Source organism: Fukomys damarensis, unplaced genomic scaffold, assembly GCF_012274545.1.
Source record: "Fukomys damarensis isolate Sample0158 unplaced genomic scaffold, DMR_v1.0_HiC HiC_scaffold_13, whole genome shotgun sequence".
NCBI lineage: Eukaryota > Metazoa > Chordata > Mammalia > Rodentia > Bathyergidae > Fukomys > Fukomys damarensis.
The window spans coordinates 4,854,085-4,874,088 of record NW_022900925.1 but is presented as its reverse complement, the minus strand read 5'-3'; the positions used below and the strand labels follow the sequence as shown (position 1 = coordinate 4,874,088).

At 37.3% G+C, this 20,004-nt stretch overlaps 1 long non-coding RNA gene across 1 annotated transcript; it reads right to left on the bottom strand.

Moving 5' to 3' along the window:
- Positions 1-734: 734 nt before the first annotated feature.
- Positions 735-19,379, bottom strand: LOC117285828. The gene is made up of 3 exons (XR_004516925.1): positions 19,332-19,379; positions 2,238-2,330; positions 735-803 (listed from the first exon to the last, which is right to left on the bottom strand). It is a non-coding gene; the product is annotated as an uncharacterized LOC117285828 (long non-coding RNA).
- Positions 19,380-20,004: the final 625 nt, after the last annotated feature.

Below are 20,004 nucleotides of genomic sequence, written 5' to 3'. Positions count from 1 at the left end.
TATGTCTACTTTAACCAGAACGTATTTTTCCTTATCTGCTTTATCTATTGGATTTCTATGAGATATTTTACAGAAAGCCTACTTGTTGATGCTCAAAGAAAAGGAAATAGAGGGCTGGGGATTTAGCTCAGTGGTGCTGTGCCTGCCTTACAATCACCAGGTTCTGAGTTCAATCCCCATTATCCACCCCCATACACACAAAAGGAAAAGGAAATAGAGTAGAGGATGGAAAAAGGGAAAGGAGAAAGAAAAAGAAGAAGGATCATATATTGGACATGGTAGCTAAATCTCTCAAGTGTCTATCTTCTCTTTTAAAAATCAAACCTCAGGTCTCTTAGTTTACAGACTCCCTTGCACTCTTTATCTTCCTTTTCAAGTACAATTTTTAAAATATCATACACTAGATTTTGTTGACCTCCTTATTGCAATAATTTTGTGTGTTTTACTGGTAATTATATGTAGAGGTTTGATGAAATTCAAGTTCAGTTTTTTGAAAGGAGAGAAAAGGGAAGAAAGGAGGGAAGATTTTTTTAAAAAGAAGGGAGAAGGTGAGGGAGGGAGAAAATCAGTAGTGAAGAGAAGGAAGTCTTCATCCTCCAAATGCAGTCCTGCACATTTACCCTAGCCTGACTGGGTCTCTTACCATCTCCTAAAAGATTGTATTCATATCCAGTTTCAGATTTTGACTTGCATTTTATTGGAAGAGGGGAGGGAGTAGAATGCCCCATAATCTTTGGCTTTTCCTCAGGCAACTGTAGACCAATGTTGTCTCTGGGTTGAGGTGGAGAGGTGAATTCTTGTCCCTAGAAAAAAAAAAGAGGAGAGTATGAGGGTGAGGAGCCTCTTTATTTAAACACACACAAGTATCAATACATAATTTTATACTAAAGCTTTTATGCAAATAACTTTATATCTATACATGTATATGTGAGTAACTTTATCCCATGGAGGTTATTGATAAAGATAAAAAGGTAGCAGAAAACATTTAGAAGGGAAGAGGATGTTAGTGTTTATTAAGTGTGTGTAGGCACTAGGTCTTGCAATGATAACCTTTATTCAATTTTCAAAGCAACCAGAAGATGCAGGAGTCATGAGCCTCATAAAGCCAGTTTATTGAAGAGTCTAAACTTTACTGTGGGGCAAACATGAAACAGTTTTACTTTTTCTAATCACCTTGCCAGCCACATTCTCTATTCGGGGCAGTAGGGATGTTTAATGGTGTCTGAGTTTGATTCTATGACTGTACAGTCCCTTTGGTTTTTAAAAATATCTCATTTGGGTTCTTAAGAATCAGTTCTATTTATTTAAAGCCTCCCGTCTCATTCCTAATACCCTCTGTCTTTACCCTCCTGCCTGGGTGGCCAGGCCTGTGGCTGTAGTGGCTTTGGGAGAGGGAGGGATGGCCTGGGTGGTCTGTTCTGAAGAGCTTCTCCTTCCTTCCCTTTCCCCTGCCCTCCTTCTTCCTCCCCACTTGTGGCTGGAAGGAGAGAGGAAAGAGTCTTTTTATTGAATCCTCTTAATGAAAGCATAGTTCTCATGTTGGAGAAATATGCATGAGGTCTAAATCATTTTGGGGGCTCTATGTTTATAAGAGGTGACTCCAACATACCTATTAGATAAGGTCATCCCAACACCTCCCTTGGGTGTGTAGCACCCTTTGTGAGATATGTTTCCATGGCTCTACTATGTGAATCATTTTTTCCCTCATGTAAGACTTTTGCTGCAAATCACATCATCTTCCATAGCTGGGTCTTGCATGACTCATTGGATCTGAGAATTCAAAGGGAGAACATATATACTGAAAGTGTGCGTTTCCTCAAAACCTAATCAGTCCAAGGTGATGATATTTACAGGTGGGGGATCTGTAGGAGAGAAAGTGGAAAAGAAAGTGGATTTGGTCAGGAAAGTGGAATGTTCATGAATGAGATCGATGTCCTCATAAAAACAACTCTAGAGAGCTCCCTTTCTCCTTCCCACTATGTGAGGGTAAACTGAGATTTTCTATGAACCAGGAAGTGGACCCTCAACAGACCCTCAATCTGCCAGCACCTTGACTTGGATTTCCTAGCTTTATGACCGGTGAGAAGTAACTTCTACTATTTGTAAGAAGCCCAGTCTATGATGTTTCTTTATAGCAGCCAGAACAATCTAAGATGGGCAGCCCTAAATAATAAGTATCCAGAATATGTGCCATTTTTATGGAAAGAGTTACCAGCATCATTTGAAATTATCCTCACCATGCTGTTGCTTCTGATGATAAAAGGGGGATGGAGTGTGAAGATTGGCATTTCTAACTTCATACCACTGAATCAGTGATGGAATTAAAGTACCTGTAATATAAACCATTTTAAATTTAAGTACAGAAAATTTCTATCAATAAAAACTTTACATGTATGTAGAGAGGCAGAAAACTTCAAAACCTTACTCTTGATTTATTAAAAAAATGTGTGTAGCTTTGATATTTTCTGACTGATATAATCTTTCTCAAATCCCCTATCCCAGTGGGTGCTGGCTGGAAGCCTGAAAGTATAGGATGATACTTAAACTTTCCAATTAGTAATTAGGGGCTTTATCAGTTGCTTTACACTTACTAGATCTCTTGGGAACAATACTCAATGAATGAGAATTTTATTGTCTCCTCTCTCTTACTTCTGTTCATGTATATGAGAGGCCTTATGTGACCTCATGGCAATAGGAGGAAGAACCTCAAGGTCAGATGCTAGTTTCACAACTGGCTGGTCTTGTCCAGGGAGTACTGTGCACTTGGGGCACCTTGTAGTTATCTGGATGTGTAGTTAATGATATTGCAACTTTACTTTTGGTAATTCTCAATATTTTGTATCTTCAAAGCCAGCTGGATATGAATCTCCTGAACCTTTAAGTATTTTGGCATTTCATCAAGAGGAGAGAGGATTTTCTATATCCTTTGTGCCTCCTTATGTAGGACTGGAGCTACTAACTGTCTTCATTTACCAATGCTGCACCATTAAAGATCTTTCACCTAGAAGCTTATAGTCTTTATAGGGAATAGTTGGGAAAGCAGGCTACTCGTCTTGATCTTCTCAGGCTCCTCACAGTTATATAGATATGTCTATATAATTATGAATTAGCTCTAAGCACGTGAAAAAACTTTCAGTTTGATCTGCTCACCCACTCACCTGTTGTTTTTCTCTTCTCAGATTCCTCTAAGCCGGAAGTAGTAAGATTTTTACTAGCTGTCGTGTCCTACTTCATCACATCCCTGTTTCTCCTGGGGACATTTGGTCTCTTGGTTTTGCTGCCCTCAGCAATGATATGATACAGTTGAGGAAGAAAAGCTAGTCTACTGATAAAGTTGAAGGAACACACTAGGTGTTATTTTTGAAAGTGCTATTCTCATTTCTCATTCTAAAGATCTTCTGTGTATTATCTCATTGTAGGGTTTATAAGTACTTAAGAAAATATCAAGAAGAGATTGTAGAAAGAAATAGCTCTAACCCTCTGTGAATTTTGTTGTTTGCAGTTAGTCAGTTATGAAGAAAACCTAATAGCCTAGTCTAATGAAACATTAAATTATATGTGTTGGCTTTTCCTGATGCACAAAACTGTGATGGTGTGTGCTTGTGAATCAGGAAGCTTGGAGCAAAGTCATTTCAAAACTAAAATTGACAGGTGGTTCAAAGAGAATATAGATCAAATTTAAACTCTGGAAGTCATATAAAAATTTCAAAGGATATTCATAGGTAGCAAATGTTTAAGTCAGCGCATGAAGTTCTTTCTTTGCGTGAAATAGACATAGAAATGTGTTAGCAGTGTATGATATTCCAATGACACAATGGCTAAGATTATGGTTTAAAACTGAGAGATAGAAAATGCACTATGAAACATTTACACTATTCCTGGGAAGCTACAGTTGCATAGAAGATGAAAAATGAGCTCAGTTTAACAAATGCCCCAAACATTCTCTTTGCAAGTGGATGTTTGAGTATCCATTGTAAATACATTGTGCTTTTCTTATAGTTCTTAGGAATTTAGTTAAATTCTTAGGACAGCTTCTTTACAAACATTGGATTTAAATGATTTTAAATATAGTTTCTTCTATTTAGCTGTATTATGCATTTACTATCATTTACTATGAGCTATCTGTCACAGTTCCTGTCCTCAACAAATTTCTGAACTTAGGAAGGAGATAAGTCATTCAACCAGGATCAAGTTTAAACTCTGGAGTAGTTATATCACATGCTTCTCCTTTTGCATATCTAACGCTGGTTTCTGAAGTTCTGTGGGATTGGATCATCAAAGGATTCCCAACACATAGCATCTAAGGTTCACTAGAAGCAAGTTTTATTTGGGAAAAAAGTATTTTGGATGATTCTTTCAATACTGGAGACAGAGCTACCTGCTGAAGGGGGCTTGGGTGGTACTGAGTACTGTCTTCTCTGTCAGTGAAAGAAAGGTGAAGAAAACGGTAGAACACTCAGCCCCGCCTGGGAGCATCACACTCGGTGTAAATAGGAGAACGTTTTATAGAAATGTTTGTCCCTTTTCACAGTGGACATTAGCACTACACCTGTGCAGGGAAACTCTAGTGGAGCAGTATCTAGGCATTTAACTAAGCATCTTATTCATTTCTCAACAAGATGCTCTACTGTTCCAAGTGGGAGCTTGGTAAAAGCTAAAATGAGCAAAGGGCTGAGTTGGGACGCATTTCAAAAGCAGAATGTTGTGTCTCAGGAGACAAGGCACGTGACGATAGAAAAAGGATGGAATTTTAAATCTTTATTTATTTATTTATGTATTTATTTTTTTTTTGGTACCAGGGATTAAACTCGGGACCTTGCACTTATGAGGCAGGCGGCGGGGGAACTTTTTAAATAGTAGTTCAGTTCCAAAACTGTATGGCAGAGAGAACGGCAGAGCTGCTACCAAAGAGTGGAACCTGGTGCTGTGGGGCAGATTTTGGTGGGAAGAGAAGGTGGACTGTTTAGGACTCGTTCATGACTGGGACACACGGTGTCAAAGCTACTTGGAGATCTACGGTTGAAGGCATGGAGTTAGGGCTGGAGGAAAATTAGGCCCTACGGACTGTACTAGATTAAACCCCAACATGTTTATATCATTTTGAACCTGTGAGAGTCGTCTTATGAAGTAAAAGGGACTTTGTAAACGTCCCATGAGTGAGGTGAGAGGACTTTAGCGATAAAACCATGGAAGCGAGGGGGTTGCGTGGTGTGAAGAGCCGGTTATAAAACAAAGAATGGAAACAGCCACTAGAAGTTGGATGAGGCAAAATCAGATTCTTCCTGAGCCCCCCAGAAGGAACCAGCCATGCTAGCATCTCGAGTTTAGCCTGGTGAAGTTGATTTCAGACTTGTGACCCCCCCAAAAAACTATCAGAAAATAAATTTATGTTTTATTGATTCTCTAAGTTTCTGGTTCTTTATTTCAGCAGCCACGGGAAACAGATAAAAGGACCTAGTTAAAACTGGGAGAAGATCCTTACAGCCTATAAGTATAACAGGTCCTTTCTGTGTTTCGATGATCTTTGAGTTCTGCTTCAAGAGCCTGTCACAGAGTGAGAGCCTGTAATTTCACAAAAGTAACCCAGAAACTCAAGAATGTACACCGGTGTCATTAGAACACAGAAAACTTTCTCTGTTCTTCTCTCTTTTTGAAGGAAAGGGCAAACCTGAATGGGCTTTTTAGGCCCAGGAGGTGTTGTGACATGTGGCACAGAGGTATTTAAAAGCCAAGCAGTCGTTTCCCAAGCTGAACCAAGTCTCAAATGTTATTTTTTAAAAAAACCTACAAAAATAATAGAAACCATTTTAACTGTATAAAAATAAAATGTATTTCTATTTTACATTGGATATTTTGCATGGCAAGACAGTTTCATAGAAAAAGATTTTGCATTCTTAGACCAGTGTTTCTCAAACAAATGCCCATATATCCTTCTTGGGAATGGGTGGGTCTGTGAATACGTTCTTAAGGATTGTAAAGAGGATTATACATTGCTCAAATTTAAAGGACACTGAAATATACATATGTTGAACGAACAAAAAGGCTGAGGAACAGACATTTTTGAAATTAACAAGTCAGGTTGTGAATCTGAGGGAAAACCTGTAAGGCAAGTTGTTTGGTGATGTGAAATCAAAGAACTAATTGTGTGTTTAAGTTTTTACATTTCAAACTGTGGACACAGCCTAGTGCATTTTCCCCCACTTGTTTCCTCTCCTGCTATCTGAAGTGCACCACAACAGTGAGGAGTAATACCTCAGCCCAGATCACATCTTGCACCTATTATCTGTCCTGGCTGACAGTAAAAAGTTAATGGCAGCATCCCCTGCCCTCTTTAGGCCCCTAATAGATGGCCCACCATTGTTTCAGGACACCTGGAAGAATGTCTGGGTGCCTCCCCAAGCACCTGACAAGGGAGGGGTGGAGGGCTCAAGAATAATTGCTGTGTCACTACTATGTGATTTATTGCAATACTTAATTATGTCTGCAGGGCACCATCTGGAGACCCAATCGGTGCTCTTTACGAACAAAAATTAAAGTCAACATGAACCATCTTCTGAACTCTGCTGAGCCCCGCTATGGACTTCTCACACCTACAGAGTATCGCCCCATGACAACGTTACTGGTTTCAGTTTAGAGGGTCCTAGCCACAGAGAGTAACTCTCATCTTAGGGACAATGGTCTTTCTTCTCTTAGACTATGTTATTCAAAGGGTTAAACATATAAAAAGTTTTACATTATATCAGAAAGTCATAGTAGAGTGAAATCATCTTCACTTTACTTCTGAGTTAAAAGCAGCACTGCATTTATTGGCATCTGATTTTCCCTTTTAATTATCAGTTAACTAGTAAAATAGTTATCTCAAAAATATTGGTTTAAAAGGGATTAGGCAAGGAAGATCAGCTTTGCATCATGATGATTCTTCTTAAAATATTACTTAGTTTGCAAATAAATTTTAGTCTATTTTAAGAACATCCCCTCTAAACTATAGTATGCTGCAGTTGATTTAAGAAACGCTTATTCCTTTCAATTAAAACCCAGAGCATTAATCAAATGTTTGACACTATAAATGTTTCCAATTAACATCTAGCTTAAAACCACATGTGTTCCAAGTGAAATTCAAAAGATCTATCTGTACAGGTGACCTCAGAGAAACCATTAACACATGGCTGGAGACAGCAAGAAACATTCTCCATTTGTGAGACTGAGATAAAAAATCATTTTAGGATTGGTTATTACTTCAAATATCCCCTTCAGATGTGAGTTTCCTAAGCTAGAGTTTAGGCATTTCTGAGTCAAGAAGAAAAGAAGGATTAAATGTAAATGCTCATACTCATGTGCGCACGCATACACACACACACACACACATACACAGAGAGAGAGAGAGAGAGAGAGAGAGAGAGAACACTACAACTACAGATAGTAGCTCCAATCCTAACAAAGGTAGTGGTTTGTCTGAATATGGGCCAGCCTACTAATATTTGGTCTGAAAGATATTTTCCAAGCACTTTTTTTCACTTTCTCCTCTGGAGTTTGTAAACACAAACACTTCTAGTGTCCAGGCAGGTAACATATATGAATGAAATGGGAGTGTCAGGTGCACTGGAGACCATAGTAAAACTCATGGGAAGATTTCCTTCAAATCCAGCCAACCATTTTGTCACTTGAGAATGGAAGTCCCATTGATCCAAATATTGGAACATTCTAAGACAAGCAAGAATGAAAATTTTTCTATATGAGTTCATGAAATATAAAGGGACTCAATTCAATGGAAAACAACAGCAATAAACACAGCCCTCTTTGCCAGCTTGCGACCTTTGTGTCTGCTATTGGGCGAACTCAGGAGCTGAGCTAACATGGAAAGATATAATAAAGGTCGTAATTTGCATGAAAGTGAATCCCTTTCAGTTAATGTGTCAGCATATCACCAGCCTGGGAGAACATGCTCTGGCTTGTTTAGGATTGAATCCACCAGCTCCTGGAAGAGCACATATTTCCCAAATAATTTCTCAACTTATCAGTTAAACTTAGTTAAATAATTCCAGGTGTGCTATGCAGGGGGTTATTACAGCCATAAGGAAAATAGTAACATTAAGACAAGTCCATTTGCCCAGTGTTCTGATGAATTGCATTTTCTCTCTCCTGTCTCCCAGCAGCCCATCAACAGCTGCGGTTGTCAATCCAACTGCAAGGGTTGCCTACAAACACCAAGGACTAGTCTGCTGTACCCAGAGAGACACATATTTTTCTCTCTTTCCCCTTCAAATATCTTTCCAAAAATGAAAAAGTGGATGACCATATGAGATAAGTTGCTGGCAGATTATACAGAGAAAAACACAATTACACATTAAAAACAATTTGCAAGACCAAAAGACATGTTACCTTGATGCTTTGTGCAAAGATTTTTTTTTTTCATTTTCTGCAAAAAGCAAAACCAAGATTTGTTTTCCTGGTGGGAATTGTGCACCAAACATATTTACTTTATTTAGGAGATTACTCAGTTCACAAGAAGGGCCAAAAGTCCTGGATCCTAGTTTTTTGTTTTGCTTTAGAACTAAATAACGGTTGAACAATTTGTATTGTTTTTCTCATTCTCATTAAAAAAATTAGGCAAGAATTAAAAATTTCATGTGTACAATGTAATTAGCAACCTCTGAACCAATAGGGTCAGATAAAATAAAACCTGTGTGTCAATTTATAAACACTGTATTTCTTTGTAAAGATTATTTACGGGTTATGTTACTTACATTTTTTTTTCTGAACACATTTTCTGGGTTTCCTTTAGGGTTTATTTTTTATTTTATTTCATTTTATTTTTTTAGGGTTTATTTTATTATTGATGGTAGGAAACCTAATTAAAATTAGCTGAAATCAATAAAAATACTGCTGCTTCTCATAACTGAAAATTCATGGCCTAACCCACATACATAAGCAAAGGCACTCAATCTCTGTTTGTTCTCATTTTCATTCTGATGCTCATACTGGCTTCCCTCTCTGCAGTTGAATCCCAGAAGTTCTAGACACATGTTCTGTCCAATTCAGTTCCACTGGAAGGGGCCATACCCTTTTCCTTCCTGTAGCAGTCTCAGAATTGGGCCTGAGCATTGTTTAGTTAAACTGATAATTTAATCAAAATGCCTCAACCAGTCTGTTGTTTTTTTTTTCCTCAACCAGTCTTTATGTCTAATGTGATGCCTTATTTGGTCAGGACTGTTACATATCTGTTTTAAAACTGGGGTGTAGTTACCAAGGGAAACTGGGTGGTAGCTCAGTACATGGAGTTTTCATCAAAAATAGAGGAGAATGGGAATCCATTATATTTTTAAAAATTATTATCTTGGTTATACATATTTATAGAGTACAGTGTGATATTTCAACAAATGAAAACCAGTGACATGAGCATTACTCACGCCTGACACCCATTAATAGAGAAAGATATGTGCATGTGTACACAGATGTAATAATAACCAACCCCCAACTCTATTTTATGAAAATTTTGTATATCATGAAATAAATACTGTAGAAATTTTTGGAAAACTGAGGATGGTGGAAAGGAGAAAATTTGCTGGTTGACAAAACTTGTAACAATTTTATTTATTTATTTATTTTTGTACCAGGGATCAAACTCTGGCCCTTGTGCTTGCAAGGCAGGAGGTGGAACCACTGAGCCCCAAAACTTGTAATTTGGTTGAGTTGGACTGGTCAGTTCTTTCTTTCATTTTGTCTTTCTTGTTCTATATTTCAGAGAAGTCCCTGTAAGCTTCCCAAGTGATTTTAACATTCTATCATATAGAATCTATACCATTTCAATTTTTAGCACTGACAAAATTTTCTGTTTGTAATTCTTTTATGGGACTTTTCAAGAAAAAGAGAAGTAAAGACAAGAGGAATACCACATAAATGGCAATTTTATATATTTAACTGTAATAAAAATCTCATCTGAAACTCGAAAACACTGAAAACAGAATTGCTATTGGCATGACAAAAATCTGAGAAAATATGTGCAACATATAAAATGAAAACATTAGTATTCTTAGCACATAAGAATAAAAACCAAGTAACAGATAACTGTCATGTAACAGACTTTAAGTAGCTTAGAAAGAAATATGTCCTAGTGAGAAAAGCAAAAATTAACAACTGGAAAAAAAAAGAAATACAAAATGTGTTTTATTTATCAAATAGAAAGTATTTTCATAGTAATGGTCCTTGTTAACTGAGAAGTCTCTAGAAATATAAATTGATAACAAACTTTCTGGGAAATTATTTGATAATAGGTCCAAAAAACCTTAAAGAGTTACATATACAGCCTTAGAAATTTACTCAATAATTCTCCTAGCAAGAATGTATCCTCAGGAATTACACACAGACTTTAAGAAAGTTCCTAAGTCTGACCTTCATAATAGTAATAATTTAAAAAATTGTTTAAGTACTGAATACAAATGTATTTTAAAATAAATTATATGTCAGCACTGTAAACCATTACTGAAACTATAGCCCAAAAATGGTGTAATGTCATGGGAAATAGCCACATGTAATAGGAGAAAAATATTGTGTAGTATTATGATATAAAACCAAAGGGCATGAACAAGTAAATATAATATATATTTGTAATGTTAAGACTTTCCATGTTGAAAGATCTACATAAAGCTAGTGAAACCTTTGGGCCGTGAATATCCTACTTTATTTGAGTTTTGTTCATATATATTTACATGTGTATATATATATATTTTTTAACATATTTCTACAGGAAACACCCATAATACAAAACTCCTAGAGCCATTATTCTAGTGCAGTGTGCCTCTGGAAACGCTTTTTGGTTCACCCAGCAAAAAAAAAAAAAAAAAAAAAAAAAAAAAAAAGGCAGAACAGAGTTTTTCTCTCCAAACTGCCCCCAGCTGGGAAAATCATCATGTAAGTCATTTCACACAATCTGCTTCAGTCTGAGAAGGAAGCACATCTAGAGAAGCACCTATATTCAAGTTAGGCAGGTTCCCTCGGGGATCCTTTGCTTGGTTTCTTCCCACCTGAGCCATGCACATCCACCCTCTGCTAAAGCAGAACTTGCTTGGCCAGAAGCACACAGGCATGTTTAAGAGATGACTGTGGGCCTTAGACCGAAACCCGGTCTTTCACAGAAAGTGTCCTCCCGATTCTGTAGTTACAGGCATTTTTATTAAAATAAAAATGTGAAGAGGGTGAAAGCCCAGGAGGGAGAGGAGACTCCTCTCACTGTTAAGTTCCAACTGTGTAAACAACACCATGCTGGTGAAGAGGAAAACCAAAGATGCCTAAGGAAATCGTGGATTGCCCAGGAATCTTATTTTCAGTTTCCTAAGGCCTTTGGCCACCTTGTTCTTGTTGATCCTCTATTTGCTATGGCTAGCCAAGGCCCTGACTTATAATTAGTGCTCAATAAATATCAGTTAAATAAATGAGGCCATATTTTACTGTAACAGAAAAAATATATGAGGTGTGATTGAAAAATCCGATGAAGGTTTAAATTAAAAAAATTATTATAGTAAAAGGCACATTGCCATAATTCTCCTCATAATACTCCCCTCACTTCAAAAACACTTGTCCCATTGTTCTTGCCACTTGCTAAAGCTGTTCTTGAAATTCTCCTTCGTGTCTTTAGTTGCATCGTCATGGTTGCTTGGATGTCCTGAATATAAAATGCTCAGTGATTATGGTCATTTTGTCCTAGGGGAAGAGCCAGAAGCCAGATCCCGCTAACTACAGGTATTAGGCAGATGAGGATACCCATGTTTTGACAAGCCTACCTTTTCACTGGAAGGCCCTAGGCAGAAGCACTCTAGGTAGCTGTGTTCACCATGTTTCTGATCACACCCTCCAAAGACACTTATGAAACAAGACTTCCAAAGCTACTTCAGAAAGTGGCAAGCATAAGGGGATAAATATGTTTGAAGGGGTAGGGAGTGCTTTGCGGGGAATTAATGGGAACGTATCATTTTCTGTAATAAAATTTCAACATTCTGAGTAAATTTGGATCATGCTCTGTAATCAACTAGAAAGGAGGGAGTCTAAAAGACAAAGTGGAAAGAAAAGTCACTGGATAGTTGGCAAAAATAGCACAGAGAGACTACAAATATTAGATGGTAATTAAATAAATATCTATTAGAAAGAGGAAGTAGATGGTGTAGTGTCAGCTCTCCCTCCTTCCTGCCCTTCTTTTATTTTTAAAATATTTTTCTTCATTTTTTGCCTGCCCTTCTTTTCTTCCTTTTCCTCCTGCTCTATCTTCCCATCCCTCTTTTTCATCTCCCTTTCTCTCTCCCTTTTCCAGCCCTCTTTTTACTCCTTTGTCTCGGTCCCTTTCTTTCTTTCTTTCTTTCTTTGTTTTCTTTGTTTCTTCCTTTCTTTTCTCTCTTTCTTTCCTTTCTGTCTGTCTTAATGTCTTTTTCTCTTTTACTTCAAATTCATTTTAAGCCTATCCCACCCCAGATATACAATAAATGCTGTAATCTCTTTTATAGCATTAATTGTACTGAATTGAATTATCGTTTTAAAAATAAAAAATGCCACATTTGCTTCAAGTGAATTGAACTCTATATTTAACCCATTGGAGGTCATTTTTGTCTTCTTAGTGATGAAGGCATGGGGTTATTTTGAGAAGCATTGCTTTCCCTGAAGGAAACCATGCGAATATATGGCAAGCACAATGCCTGGAGGGATGGTTTTATGTTTCAGGAAAGAATAAAGATTTATAAAGATATCTTTATAAGTTGACCTTATAGGACCAAAACAAAAAATATTGTCATAGTAAATCATCCAACAAAGGAAAAGATAGACAAGGAAAGCCTTCAGAGAAACTCATATGACTAGGATTTTGAGTAATATTTATTAATATGGTCAATGTTGGGATGCAAGGACTACAGAAAGGCTTGTGTATTGTAGGTTCAGTTAATAGTGGACCACATCCAGTTGGTTATATTAATCTCTGAGCACTAAATCTTAAGAAAGCCATCAACAAATTAGAACATGCTCACAGAAGAGTTGATGGGAAAATAGTAAAGATTTGAAATGAGGCTATTTGGGGACAATGGAGGAAACTGTCCTTTTTAGAACTGCTTTAACTACCTACATGTTTTTTTTTTTTCTCATACTACCATGATAAGTCACTAGCAATCTCCAAAAGTTGGTAAATTAAGACTATAAAAGTTTATCTCTAATGCATACACATCTGTCACGGGCACAGAAGGATGTGCCCTATATAGTCACCTACGGACCTAGGCCAGTGTTGGCTCTGCCATCTTCTACCTGTCATCTGGAATATCCATCCCTGTTTGTCACCATGGTCGTGTAAGAGCTGGTAGGAGAGGGGCACACAGGCTTTGTGCTCAGCAGTGACACAGAACCCCTGGATTGTCAGGAACAGGAAGGTAGAAGCAGGTGTGCCTCGCCTAATCAACTTTTCCTTAATTATTATTTTTCAAAGTTATTGCGGTCTGTATTTATTTTTTATTTTCCTTAATTATTTTTAAGTGGCCTAATGTTTGACTTTACACTATTGTATTCTCAACTTATATGCTATATTGCAGAAATCATGGTTTTATCAGCTATGGTGTTTTCTCTAATACATGTCAAAATAAATGAGTTTTAGAATTATAGAATTTCACCCAGACATTACCTAAAAGCATTTCATATACTACAAATGATTTAATGTACCATGAAATGTGACACTTTCATGTACTACAAGACGTCACTCCGAAAGACAGACTAGTTTGCTCAGTGCAGTAACTGGGAGGGAAGGAGGGTCTCAGTCCGTATGGGAGGGGCTACACAAAGAGACTGCGAAATGCTAGAGGATTCCTGAGGAAAATTCAGAATCATATTGCAGAAAAATTATGACAGCAGTGTCCTTAGAGTAGAACAGTAATTCTGACTTAGAATCATTAAACAAGATGGAAACATGTAAGAATCAGCCTACAGAAAATTAATGATAATAATGAAGAAGTGGAGCACACAAATGAATTATAAAATGTCAATTCTAGCTTTTCACACTCATTTTTCAATGATATATAATATTCTTTTAGTCAGGCTGCAGAGTTGTTTCATTTTTAAAATCACCATGCTTTGATTATAACCCCTGGAATTGGTTACCATAAGATGTACTAAAATTCCCATCCCACAATACCTCACTTGATCTTTGCAACAATGCTATCTATTGGAATCTGTTGATATTCTTACTTTATAAACAAGAAATCTGAGGCCTTTTCATAGTAAGACTCTTGTCCCGGGTCTCAGAGCTAAAGCTGAAACCCAGATCATTAATTAAACTCAGCCTCCAGGAGGAACTCTGATCTCCCAGCCTGTTTTAGGGTCTTTCATTACAATCTTTCATGTCCTTGCTTTTCATTATCCTTTTTTGAAATAGGCAATGTGTAAACAACACTTGACAATTTATAGTCTGACTTCGTGTTGTCATTTAGAAGACCTTAGGTGAGGGTGAGTTTCTGGGGTAAAAGGGACCTTTCCGTTTAATTTAGGACTGTTAAATAGATTTTCTGAGTGTTTATTCTGTCTTGTTTCTTTTTCTTACTTTCATATTTTCTTTCTTTCTTTTTCTTAACATTTTTTCCAGTCGAAAGGCCAGAATCAACAGGATCAAAAATCAAACAAAAATTCTGAGTTTCCCTAAGGACACACAGGGGGGATTTGAGACTGTCAGCTGTACAAATATGACGCCACCTTTAGATAAACTGTCTGAAAGGATGGGCTGGGGGCGGGACAGCCCCTGCCTGCTGCATGCAGATGTCAGGCAGCCCTGCCTCCAGCCAGGTTTATTATCTGACAGATACAGAGCACAAATATTGACTTTTGCTATTTTTACTGTAACTACAGCCATAAACATTGATTACTGCTGGGGAGGGCAAACTGGGAAGAAAGCAGCAGTGTCCTCACAGCCCAAGAGAGCTTTTGTCTTCGCCTTGAGACAGCTCAGCGCAGCAAAGAGTAGGACTTGAATCAGCTCCTCATGGAGCAATTCAACACAGAAATAGTAGAACGGTGATGATGTGAAAGACCTGCAGGTCTGAAGTCCTCGAAAGAAATTGCTTGAGCTCTGATTTGTATCTGTGTTCATTTAGCCCAAGAAAATTCTGAACATAGAAGCACAGCAACTGAAGAGAATTTAAAAGCCCATGGTGCCCTCCTCTGACCCCGCCCGACGCCATTCATTCTCGTGGCAATACACAATAACTGATACCTATGTTTTCCAGTTTGTTCCCATCTAGAGCTCAGCATTATATGCGTAATGCTTTGCTGATCCTCTGTAGGACCACTGTGTATTGTATATTAAGTGCATTTTAAGAAGAGGATAAATCCCACTTTTCCTTTTAGAGCCTGCAATGAATCAGCACCCTAAACACATGGAGTGCATATGAGGTCCTGACTCGGCTCTCAATGCCAGTTATTAGATTGTTTTTAAAAACAACTGAAGTCTCTCACTTTGGTAATTGTTATTAGATGACAAAGAAACAATTTTAATGGGCCTAGGTCTATTACTTGTAAATATTCTTTTTGATTAAAAATCAACAGAGATGTACTATTTTTGTGAGTTTGTGGAGCAATGTTGACATAATTCATTAAGTCAATTTGTTGAAGTAATAATACCTTTGTCCCCAATATCCACCCCCCCCACCAAAAACAGTAATATAACATGAAATTGTTTAAATCAGGGACTACGATAATGTTACATAAGCTTAAGTAAGGCCAAGGAACATGCTGGGGAGGATATTCTCATGAGCTGAATACACACATACCTCATAGAATTTGCAGGCCTAAATTTATACACAGCATTTTAGAGTAGGAAACTGTTACCTTTTTTCATCCTAGGAGGGAAGAGGTACTCTTTGTGTCATTTCAAGGTCTGGATAGGAAACACAACCCCATTATGGTAACTTGATTTCGATAAATGTGACCTAACTACCATAGGACTATTTAAATAATCTTAGAATAAACACTGCCTTTGAAATTACAATGTTTGCTCTTATTCCAAGTTCTAGAGGTTGAATAAATTTGATCCAGTCACAGTTCTTTAACATATAAACTTATTCATCCATGGAATGGGGCTAGCCATTTATGCTATATAATGTCGGCAAGCTTACATAAAATTGTGTGATAAAGGCCTTCTAAAATAAAATACAGAGCCAGGCGTGGTGGTGCATGCCTGTAATCCCAGCACTTGGGAGACTGAGGCAGGAGGATCGCTGCGAGTTCGAGACCATCCTGGGCTACATAGTGAGTTCCAGGTCAGTCTCAACTACCTAGTGAGACCCTGTCTCAAAATAAATAAATAAATAAACAAACAAACAAATACATAAACAAATAAAATACAGCACGCATTTAAGACCCTTTTCTTTACCTTTTTACCTTTTTGTTACTTTTGCTAAATACTCACAAACCTTTGATGACTTCATTATTTTTAAAAATATTTAAAGCCAAATACACTGGCTTGCTTTTCAGGATCTCAACTTGGCCCCTGTTATTTCCTTATACAAGTGTTTCACTGACAACAGCAAATCTACTTTTCCCTAAATGAGTTGGGTATGGTTGAGAGATCTCACTAAGGTATCTGCTTGCCAATTAACAGCATATCTCACTCAGCGAAGTGGTGGAGAGGGTCCTGGTCTTCGGTTTCTGCAGTTCCATATGTCAGAATCCTGGCCCAACCTGTGGACTTTGGTCACACTCAACAATCTCGAGAGCTTGATGTTTGAACCAGAATGCAAAGTAATTGATTGCCAAATATTAGTGAACAGATATTTATATTAGCTGATAGCAGCATCTTCATGGGAGTTCACATTATCATCATAGGTTTACTAGATCACTTTGAAATTAGAGCAAAAAGATTATATCCAATGATATTATTAATGACTATATTGTTAGTGTAATGCTGTATAATCATCACAGAGGCTCAGACATCAGTGGAAAGGAAGTCTCTGGGAGTCCCCGATAGGCTTTAATTGTCTCAGAGGGCTAAGGGGATGCAGAGTTGTTTCTGGGTGGTGGGGCGTGAGTGGACAGGACCTAGAACTGCTCTCCAGCACACAGGATCTAGAAGGAAGGGGAAGTAGATGAAGTTGATTAAGGGAAAGCAACTGCATGCTTTCAAGGGATTTTCTCAGCCTGCCCAGTGAATGAAAACTCTACCTAAAGCAAATTAGATCATGTTGCTTCAGTAGCCTGTTATATATTTTCTTCCCTCCTTGACCATGTTCTGTCAAAGATGAGAAATGATCTTGCAGAACTCTTGACAAAGCTGAGATCAGAGAAGAGCCAGTCTGACCCAATAAACTGACCTGGAAAACCTCACGGGAAATTCTTTTTAAAACATCCCAGCTTCATTTCAGAGCCTCTGTGGTTAATCTTCAGATAACAATCTCAGCTTCTTATAGCTTGCCCATCACCTCATCTAGAGTGTTTGCCATTGGTTTGTGTCAAACTCCACAGAGTTAGAAAAAATTGGGGGGAGGGGGGTCAAGTAGGTAGTTCAAGGAAATGTCAAAGTTGATAGGCAACTGGGTCTTCTTTCTCTTTCTGCAATACAGACCAGAAAACTAATCTCAAAAGCATGCTATCACAAAAAGAAAATCATATTATCCTGACTCTTTTACTAGGCTGCTTGAGTAATCAGGAGGACTCTTGTAATAATTTTTTTCATTAATTCATGAGAAAAGCTAACTCCAGCTTTCCTGAGTGAGTGTATTGTTAACCATTATAATGTCTGTATTTCCTTTCCAGTATTGTAGAATGCAGCTGTGTGATTATCACTGTATTTGGAATATAAATGTTCAGACACCTCTGAGCTAACAACTAGAGTTCTCTCTAGGGATACCTTGCTACTAGGTGAAGGGGGGCAGTCACCAAGTAGAAGGAAGCCATCCAGTCATGTTAAACCTGTAGGGGTAGGGAGAATCAATAAAAGGAAAAAAGTTTGAAAAAAGTGTCTTTGGTGTTATAATTGCTTCATTGTTCTCATTTGTACCATTCATTTTGAAATTTCAAATAAGAGTAAAGAACTCAATATTTTGTATTTCTGAAGGAAGGCATTTAGTGAAAGACTGGAAATCCTGCTCTGTAAACTAATCTCAGAGCAAATACTGAGACAATGCTTAATTAAATGTTTTAAGAGTAAATAGCCCTCTTGTTAAGAGAGTACAAAGATAATAAAACAAGAAAACCAGCAGGTTTGAAGCAGGAAAAGCTCAAGGGCATGTTCAAGGTCTTTTTTGTTTTATTTGTATGGGTTGAACATCACTAATCAAGAAATCAGAAATGATGCAATGAAGCTTTCTGAACACAGACATGATGCCAAAAGTGGAAAAGCCCACACCTGTCCTCATGTGATGAGTTGCAGTCAAAACACAGAGGTACTAAAAATATTATATAGAATTATACACAGGCCACGTGTATAAGGGTGCTTATAAATGAATTTTCATGTTTAGATTGGGTTCCTTTTCCAATATACCTCATTATAAATATTCAAATATTCATTTGAAATCTGAAACAATTCTTAGCCATAGCATTTGGAATAAGGAATGGTTAACCTGCAATATTTTTCCCCAAAATTTCAGCAGTGAGAAAATAAGGTAGCTTGATTATTAAAAAGACCAGGAACTAATCTACAACTTGCTTTGAAAATCATATTAGGAGAATACTATTTTTGTGTTAATGTTCCGTAAAGCAGTGCTTTATATTTCTATAGATACACATATAAACAAGCTGGAAATGAATCTTCCATGCTAATATCAGTAGTTACTTCTGCCAAGGGGGAAGACTTTCATGGAACTTTGTTTTTAAATCATTCACTATTTGTTAAATGGACACAGTTAAAATGCAATGATGTATTACTTGTGAAAATTGAATATTAATAATTTTTTAAACTATAATAATGAAAAACATATGACTTTACTGCAGTGCTAAGCCTGCCTAACTGGACTATTTAGCGAATTTCCTCAGATATTTCTTCATTTGAAAGGGATGGTGTTGGGTCAAGATTAGAGAATTTCTCCTGGGTCCTGTAATCCCTCCCCCCACATCCCCTTAATAATTTCAAGCATGAAAAAGCTAAAGAGAAACTGTATGTGAGTGGAAGGGTGTGCCCCACTGCAAATCCAAGAAACGTTGCCCTCACTTTATTTATTTATTTATTTTTTGGTGTCCTTCTCCATTAAACCAACTCTGAACAATGCTGGAACAATTATTCTCTATTGATAATTCCAGCTCTACAAAGTGCAAAATTAACACAAAACAACTCTTATGAAGGAGTTAGATCAACACTTAGCACGTGTGAACCTGAAAGTACAACTTACCGAAAAGTCATATTGAAGAAAGTGGATCTTGTCTCAACCTCTGTTTCTGTGATGAGAAACAGCAAAGAAAGTGAAGGTCAACATTCATGTCCAGCCCCGTCCTCACTCTGGTTATTCAACCCCAGTCCTGATCTCGTGTGTAACAGTCAAATGTAGCAGTTTCTTTCTTTTTTATTTTTCCATTACGTTTATTGGTACATTTTAGGTATACAATATGATGACATTCATCAATGGGAATTTGCACCTGTACATGATATATCTTGGTTCTTATTTTTTCCCCATTCCCCTGCTCTCCCTTTAACATCTTCACCCTTCCCTATTTACAAAGACTTTGTTTTCATTTTTTGCTTTCCCTTATTTCCTTTCCCCTTCCTCTTTCCCTTGGGACCTTTTCTTCCTATTTCGCATTATCTATTATACATTTTGGTCCTCACTTATACTTTCAGTTTCTCACACCAGAGAAACTATTTGGTATTTACACATGTGCGTCCTATTTATTTCACTTAAGAATATAGCCTCGATGTGCACCCACTTAGTTATAAATGTCCCTAGTTTATCTTTCTGGGTAGTATTCCATTTTATTAAAAACAAAACAACCAAACAACTCCAAAGGATTTGAAGTTGGAACTCTTTCTATGGTAGAAAATCCAACACAATTTACTGAAAAAAGATG